The sequence below is a fragment of the Triticum urartu genome, chromosome 7A, assembly GCF_056163025.1.
Source record: "Triticum urartu cultivar PI428250 chromosome 7A, HENAU_Tu73, whole genome shotgun sequence".
Taxonomy (NCBI): Eukaryota; Viridiplantae; Streptophyta; class Magnoliopsida; order Poales; family Poaceae; genus Triticum; species Triticum urartu.
In genome coordinates, this window is record NC_141879.1 from 649,048,927 (window position 1) to 649,057,496 (window position 8,570).

General features: G+C 44.0%; 1 long non-coding RNA gene across 3 annotated transcripts; it reads right to left on the reverse strand.

The window, feature by feature from the left end:
• Positions 1 to 2,233: 2,233 nt before the first annotated feature.
• LOC125518646 (uncharacterized) lies at positions 2,234 to 6,999 on the reverse strand. 3 transcript variants are annotated; one of them, XR_007288044.2, is made up of 6 exons: positions 6,627 to 6,999; positions 6,382 to 6,547; positions 5,533 to 6,247; positions 4,384 to 4,495; positions 2,627 to 2,755; positions 2,234 to 2,529 (listed from the first exon to the last, which is right to left on the reverse strand). It is a non-coding gene; the product is annotated as an uncharacterized LOC125518646 (long non-coding RNA). The 3 variants fall into 3 exon arrangements; XR_015610417.1 differs by having other exon boundaries at positions 5,533 to 5,842; positions 6,382 to 6,552; positions 6,627 to 6,998; XR_007288043.2 differs by having other exon boundaries at positions 6,382 to 6,552; positions 6,627 to 6,998.
• Between the last annotated feature and the right edge of the window lie 1,571 nt (positions 7,000 to 8,570).

An 8,570-nucleotide genomic window follows, 5' to 3' on the forward strand; every position in this document is an offset into this window, starting at 1 on the left:
ACTGGGGTAATCTATAAAGTTGATCTGCAATGGAAAACAAATATGATGATACATGAAGTAGACACTTCATATAGACACAACATTAATTGTTTTATGATTAATCATAGATACAGAGGTGATAAATATTACTAAGGGCCATACTTCATCGTAGGCCCATTACTGAACAAATATATCTTGGCTGTCCAATTTATAGAAAATAAGAAATGAGAGCATACACAAACCTTTACACAATGCTAATGTAACTTGTCAAAGATCCAAAAATAGGCTACTATTTTAGCGTTGAACTGAACGAAATACAAAATCCTCACCATGAATAAGGCATTAGTACAACAAACTTGTGGTGGGAAAACCTGCACACGGCTACCACATCTCTCCTATAAACCTCGTTAGGCTACCCGCCTAACCAATGCACTTTGGGGCGGTACTACTTGAGGGTCCTTCGATCTTTTTACTGTAGTGCGTTTTTTGGCGCTGGCACTCGGTCAACCGGTCATTCGTTTTGCGCGTTTATGCTGACTTCACAAGTAGATGACCAGTGGACCTCCCTAGGTTAGGGTTTATCGTCATGTGGTGAGATTTGGTGCCAGGTATTTCAGATCTTTGTAAGGGTTCTATGTAAGGACTTTGACCAGAGTCGTCATACTTGTTTCTACGGAATAAAACTACCTGAGAATATAGATCCTCGAAAAAAGAAAAACTCCTTGGAATAGATTTGTTTTTGGTTGGGAGCGCTCCGACATGCGTTTGCCTGGTGGCGCCCACTGGTCCAAACCTGCGTGTCGGGTGTGTGTGTGTCCTCTCAATGGGTTAGCGACTCGTCGTAGCTCTGGATAGAGTACATTGCTGATTTGGGGGGGGGGGGGGGGGGGGTGCTAGGCACGCCTCGGTTCCTTGCTGTGGTTGGAGGATCCCCGCCGTCGTGTCGTTTCGGCTGTCGGTGTTGGTTCCATGGCTGCTGCTTGGGGCGCTGCTTCGCCGTCCATGCGATCTACGCTACGTCCTGCTGCTCTGCCCTGCATTGGGCACTTATGATTTGCTCCTCTTTACATTCGGTTAGATGATTTGCCCTGCTTTTCCTTTTCCTATAGATAATATATGCCCCTTTTAATTACTAGTCATTTTTTATTTTTATGCCTATTTTGACCATGCGAAATGACTCTACTGCCCCTGTGGCAAATTTTTAATTCTATCATGCAGGTCCAGTCGCTGAGAAAGACATGTCTTGGACCCCACCACCGAATAACATATTTTTAAGCCAAGCGTTTTCCTTTACTTTACTATAAAGAATTGCTTTCCCTTGCCTTATCCGGCGGACACTTCTAGCTGCCATTATTTCACTCAGCTGAGCTCCATGAGAGAGGATTCCACAAAGTGAGGTCCCCCGTAAGGGGTCGTGGTCGTGGCCAGCAACATGAGGGAGCAGCTGCGGCCAGTGCTGCCAGACTACAACGCGCCTAAGCCCCGGCCAAGGCTGTAGCAGCTGCTCTCGCGTGTCGTCATTCCCCTACTCTCACGTGCCGTCGTTCCCCTCATGGACCGAGCAGATCCCCGGGAGAAGATGGGGAACTGCAAGGTGTGCGGCCGGCAGTGAAGCGCCGCTTCGCCGTGATCCCAGGAGAAGATGGGGAACTGCAAGGCGTGTGGCCGGTGATGAAGCGCTGCTTCGCCGTGATGTCGCAGGACGTCGTGCAGGCGCACATCAAGATGGAGTACATCCAGTGGCGGAGCTTCATTAGATTAGTTGGGCGGGACATTCTAAAGGAAAAAGCATAGAAAAGAGATGGGCAAGTCAGTTAACAGGCTAGCTGGGCAGTGTTCTGCCTGAGATGAGCGGGCCAAAGCATGGGTTGGCCCCAACGTAGCTCCACCACTGAGTACATCACCACTGCAGCCGCCGTTTCTGCTCAGGTAAAACTAACTTCCTTCGGTGGTTATTGAATCTGTAGAAATTTTGTTAGCTCGTTGCTACTATGCTAATAGCCAAGTCTTGAGGGCAGTGTTGATACTTAGCTGAGTGATTCAACATTGGGGTACTCCATCGAGTTGGTTAGATTGTAGTATAAAATACTTAGTTTAGTGATTGCCTTTAGATGTTTCAGATGCTTTAGAGTATTTTCCAATTAAATCACAGATGATTTAGAGTTCATATATATATGCTATGCATCCTGACATATGCACTTCCTTAGAATTGTTGATATGTTTGTATTATTGCTAGCACCCGTTGTCAGCTTACTTAGAGAACAAACAAGCATTTTAACATAAAAGCATCACCTTAGTTACAAAATCCAAATACAAAAACTATGCTAGGTCTGCAGTTTGTTTCATGCATCACCTGAGTGTACTGCACTTTCTGTGCAGCACCAACCTGAAGCCAAAAGAACACAAAACTGTACAAACTAAAATAAAAACATGTCCACAGGCCTAATAACTTTGAAAGTCCGAGCCCTACTACAAGAGTTCAAACAGACAATAGTAATAGAGGAAGTACAAAAATGTATTAGTTGGCATTTCCTCCGGATGGTGAATTGCCTGAAAAAAGAGAGCATTAGGTATAATGATGGTGTTACTTTCTTGTGCAAGAAGCAAAACTTCACCAAGAAAGTAAAATATATTGGGAGCATTGTACCTTTATTTTCCCTATAGTCCTTGCCCTTGCTTCGTGACTATATGATGGTGGTGCAAGCTAGTCAGCATCTTCAGATTAGTCCATCCAAAAAGCACACCAAAGGTAGTAGTTGGATTGGTTGTATTATCCCTGAAACGCCATTATCAGAAATTCAGTTGGCAGTTAATAGTAAATAGAAGTGCAGGGCTTGCTTATCACACTTACTTAGGACTCATAGGCCTTATTATTCAAAATAAGCAAGATGTAGGCAAAAATGATATATACCAAAGATTATATGTCAATCTAACTAAAGTACTGTTCACAGGATACCGAGTATGATAACGTGTCGTTGCTCGCTCTAATAATAAATAATTAAGTTGTTGGAAAGGGGGGTCTTTTTTTATACAGTTTACTTTAGTGATTTAGTATGATAACGTGTCGTTGCTCGCTCTAATAATAAATAATTAAGTTGTTGGAAAGGGGGGTCTTTTTTTATACAGTTTACTTTAGTGATTTAGTACAAATAAGGACATGTCCAAACCTGACAGGCACGGCAACCTCAAATCCATGGGGTCAATTTGGTTAGATCAGGATGAGCAGAAATGAGACGCACCATATACGTTTTCCATGCATCAACATATATCCATGAAAGAAAATAGAGAACTGTTTTTACGCATCCACATAAACTCACTAAAGAAATAGAGAATAGAAATTGCTCCTCAACTATTTTTATGCATCCACATACACTCATTAGAAAAATAGAGTAATGTGTACAAATCGTACTCCTCTAGAGCAGGGGGGGTCCATATTTACAGAAAAAGAGATATACAAAAGCTACAACAACCGCTGTGTTACTCAAAAGTATGCAATGCAAAAGGAAATTAGTCACCAGGCGTTTGCACTAAGTGGAGATCTCTAAAAGACTTGCAACATTTGTACAGGGAAGGAGGCAGGTAAGGTGTAGTAAACTACAGAAGATTGCACTGCATAGTTCCATTGTTACGTAAAAAAATGTTAGAAATCCATAATCATAGAAACACAGCGGATCAGCCTTTGACCCGAATCTTTAGATAGGCCTTTTCCCCTTTCCAAACAAAGATCACAACAAAAAATCTCAGGTGTACAAAAACTGTAGTAATAATTGTCCCTTGAAGTTCACAGTTGTTGTTAATTATTATGGTGAGGTTAAGCTGCAATATTTGTTACATGTGGACATATTTTACAGAAGGGTTTTATTTAGTGAGATTCACTCTACACTGTAGGAGATCAGTTTTTCTGAGATCAATCAAATATGACAGAAATTTCCCAATTTTTACCTCATCCACATTCCACCGGGATGCTCTAGTTCTGAGTGACGCACATACTATTTATACTTGGCAGCTAGGCATGCTAATACGGCCATCGCGGACATAAGGCTAACATGTACGCACTGTTTGTCCATTAATACATATCTTCACAGAGGAAAAATGCAAAAGAACAACCGATACAGCAGTAGTTTAGTTTCCACAAGCGTAACAATGAAGAAGCTTATTATTGTATAAGTTTACTTAATTTGGTCACACTACGTTAATCATTTATGTGCAGAAAATAGGGAGGCAGACTTTCTTCAGGCCTAATTTTCACTGATTACTGAATGACATCTACTAACCTACATAAAACCAAACTTGTACGTGCTCTGACTATCGCAACTGACAGTAAACTAACTAACTATATTTACCAAAATGTACAATTCTCAAGGTCAGGTAGGGAAACAAACACCAGGAATAGAGGATGCACACCTGAAACCTGCTGGAGTTTGCTTCGGTCTCCCTCGCAAGGGCCAATCCAAAAACAGAAGCAGCAATCCTATGCGCCTCCATGCCAAGTTTTTCACCTATAATTGACAAGCACCTACAGAGGTGGAATTGACATCAGCCATAAATCACAAGTTCTAGGCAAAGAAAGTGAATTCCTAGAAAGCAAGTATCAAAATATTGCCCCCTTCCAAGATACTGCAAACAAAGAGATATAGTTTTGAATATTACAACAGAACATCACTTTCGTTCAACATAACGATGGGGAAAACACCATTTGCCATAAATTTAAAGATAAAAGGAGGCATCATCTACACATGTGCTAGTATGCTAGATAGTACATTTTAAGTCTAGTAACGTTGAAGTGAACTGGAAGCAGATCTTAGCAAAAAATTCAAAGAAAGTGATTAGAGAATCTTCAAGCAGAACCTCTGAATATAGGCAACAAGAAAAAAATCTCACTGAGTAAGGCATTACAACAAACAAGTATTGGGCAACCAGCACACAGCAGCCACCTCGACCCAGGCTTAACCTATCTCAGCAAAAGAAATTACATCCTAGGGAAAAGAACTTGCAGGCATATTCTTACTCTGTGAGCACAGAAAACAGAAAATTTTGGTTTATCGTCCCACAATGCTACTAAATTCCTTGACAGGTGTTTTTCAAAACCATCACCAAACCTAGAGTAAACTGCACTTATGTCGGCAGCAGCCACACACTGCTGCCAGCTACGCAACAGCAACAGAGAGGAGGTTGCACACTCGAACGTTCAAAGCTGTTCAAAGCTCTTCAGGTTGTCTGTCTCTCTCAAATTCTCTCTCTTTTACCAGAAATTAGACACGGTCGAGAAGTTAAAGAAACAAAGCACTGTTATCTTTCTTTCGGCAAAAAATACACTGCTGGTAACAGGGCTAGGCACAAATATGCAAACCAGACATTATGTGTGTTTAAATCATGAATCAGCACACAACACCATAACAAAAACTTAAAGTAGTGAGAGATCATTCATACTAACACAAGTGTTTGAACTTTTAGTAAGAGTAGACAGCAAATAGAACCATGAACATGTCTTGCTAACAAAAATTTAAAGTAGCAAAGTTGATTAGACAAAAAGGTTTGGAAAAAAACTAATACCTTCAGTAAAAAAATCATATGAACACGTCACGATTTACAAAATACAGCAGCTGTGTGCTTGAACAACAATTTTTGTGTCACATGCGAAGATGCTGGCCAGCTTCGCTCCGAACTCTTCTGACAGCCAGAAATAAATTCGGTTAGCATAGAAGTGCGAGTTAAAAGAAGGCTTCAAGCCTTTTGTGTCACATGAGGAAAATAATTTAAACCAGAAAATAAATAATACACTTAGCTAAACTTTGAGGATAGGACTTCAATTTCGAATGAGATGGCCGTGAGGTTGCCAGATCTTCTACTGCTTGAACAACAACTATAATTGTTAAGATCAAAATCAGCATCTTTTGCAAGTAATGCAGAGTGTGAAATTTTCTGCACACAAAAAAGACTTTGCAGATTCCGTATAGTTGACACAAGCAAAATGCCTAAACTGCTTTTCTCAAGATCCCATGACTGAAAGCTGTGGATAGCAAATTGTAATATATGAGCATCAGTACTTCTTAGGTAGCACAGAAATTCGTTGGAACTTCAACAAGAGCCGAACAGAGGCGAGGACACGGGCACCGAAATTAGACAAATAAATGAAAGATAAAAATAGATTTTATGAATAATGTAGAGGCCCAGCCACTTGTTGCTGATCCTACAAGATGTGTGGGAATCCCACAAGAATCAAATGCCTCAGGGACCTCCTCCCGCAGGATCCAGTGCCACCAAATTTCTGAGATGATGAACACAAGAGGGAAACAAAAGCGAGCACCGCATGAGAAAATCAGGAATAAAGCAACAGGAGGGGGGTGGAAGTAGGCGGCGACCGTACGGCCGCAGATGTACGGTCGCAGATGGATCGAGGACCTGGTGGTTGGATGACGAGGACGCCGACAACGGACAATTTCAAAGCCAGCCAACGGCTCTGGCGTCAGCCATGGCTGCCCGAACACCGAGGACAAGGGCGTCCTCCTCCCCCACCACCACTTTTCCTCAGCGGCCCTGCCCCTCCGCAAGCACCATGAAGACATGCCTGCCCTGATCTCCCACGAATCAAGGGATGAGCTCAGGTTACTACGCGAAGATAAGTAAACGATGAAGAAAGAGCTCACCTGTGCCCGTTCGTCTCCTCCACGAACTGGGAGCCATCCTCGCCCTCTCCTTTGCGGGCAAACGCCGGAGCGGGGCTCGTTCAGGATGGGTTCCTCTGCTGCCCTCACTGCTGCTCCTACTCTCCTGACGAAGATATGCGCCAGATCCAGAATCATGGGACGCGGCGCGTGATGCCGGCGACCTGCACCCTACCAGGTTCCGGCTGGATGGAGAACGTGCCCTTGTTGTTGCACCTTGAGCGCCGGGAGAGAAGGCGGCGGTGCGAGAGCAGGGGAGACGAGACGGCGCGGAAAGAGAAGAAGAGGGCTCGAAGGACGGAGAGGATTGGCCGAGTGCGCTAGGTTTCGGGGAGAGGATTGGTCCTGACTCTCTATCCCAGGCTGGACCGCCTGCAGCCCACGATCGCTCTATCCCCCTCTTTTCCAGCCTAACACACACGCACACGCATGCGGTGACTGAAACGGCGGGCCCGCGCTACATATTGACCCACCTGTCATCAACTGTAACACGAACCAGCAGCCCACAGTTGACGATGTGCAAGAGACAAGCGCTCGAGCCCACCACGATCGCTGCCCACCCACCTTTTACCGCAGCACAAACCGAACATGCACCTGAACGAGCCATGTAATGCACACTGGATAGTCGGTCCTGCGACAAAGGATGGCCCAACCGTCATCCGCTGAAACCAGGTCATGTGAGGCAAAACTGATGGCCAGATGTTTGCCAAGCAGATGAAAAGTACGAAAAACTTTACACGCAGGTAGATCGAGCGACCCAAAGTTGCTTGCGCTCGCAGGTGCCTCCTCTGTGCGGGTTGCATAGCGGTGTTTATATGTTCAATACCTACTCGAGGGAAAATGATTGCACTTCAAAATTTTAAGCAACAGAACACAGAGTTACCAGTTCAACCTGGTACACATGTACTCTCTTCCTTTGAAAAAGTTTGTCTCTCAAATAGATGTATCTAGCACCAAGTTAGTGCTAGATACGTCCATTTAAAGGACAAGTTTGAGATAATTTTTTTCAAACGGAGGGAGTAGCCAGGAAGTAGCTCAAGAGTTTGATAAGAACATAAAGCAACTTCATTTTTGTTCGTACGTGATAGGGAGGAAACACGAGCACGTGAAGCAGGCCAACGAAGGGCTCAGTCTGTCGGTGTAGAGGTGGCTGATAGAGACTCCGAAATATAAAAAAAAATCGATAGTGTGAACTTTATTGACTTAAATGCAGGATCAATAGATAGAAACACAATAAGCGCACGCCTGGTCTCTGCATAGCTAGTATACACACAATCATCACCAACACACGCACACACACACACAAAAACACATGCTAGCAAATTGCAAAGTTATAAGACTGCAACAATGACCATATCCACACCAACCATCTCACGAGACCATAAGGACGATGAGGTTTCACAACAACAATGCCTACAGAAATAAGGGTGCGACACTTTAGCACCGCCGTCACCGTATCCAACTACGCAAGGCTAAAATCTAGGTTTCCATCTTAAAAAACCAATCCGAACATATCCAAGCAATGCCTTCAATAACATAACAACATAAAAACATCACCATTTCCATGAATAACCAACACTGGTCAGACCCAGTCTTTCACCCGGGAACTCGAGACAGGGTTCTCGAGTTGCACCACAATCGGCGTCTCTTATGCATTGTCGCCGCCACTTTTCTGAGAGCCTAGTAGCTAGATATAATGTGGACCGCCTTTGCTGCACAATCATCCTTCTAAATCAGCTGCCGTCCATAGTTTGCAACACCCCGCCGATGTCAAACCACTGGGTCAAGGGAGAGTAACCCTCATGAAGACCTTTCGGTGAACCACAATCCACGGCGAGTCCACCGCCATAAGCCGGAGTGGATGTCATAAGGACCAACACTGAGGGCGGAGCACACTGCCGCCGGCTACCACCTCGCTGGAAAGAG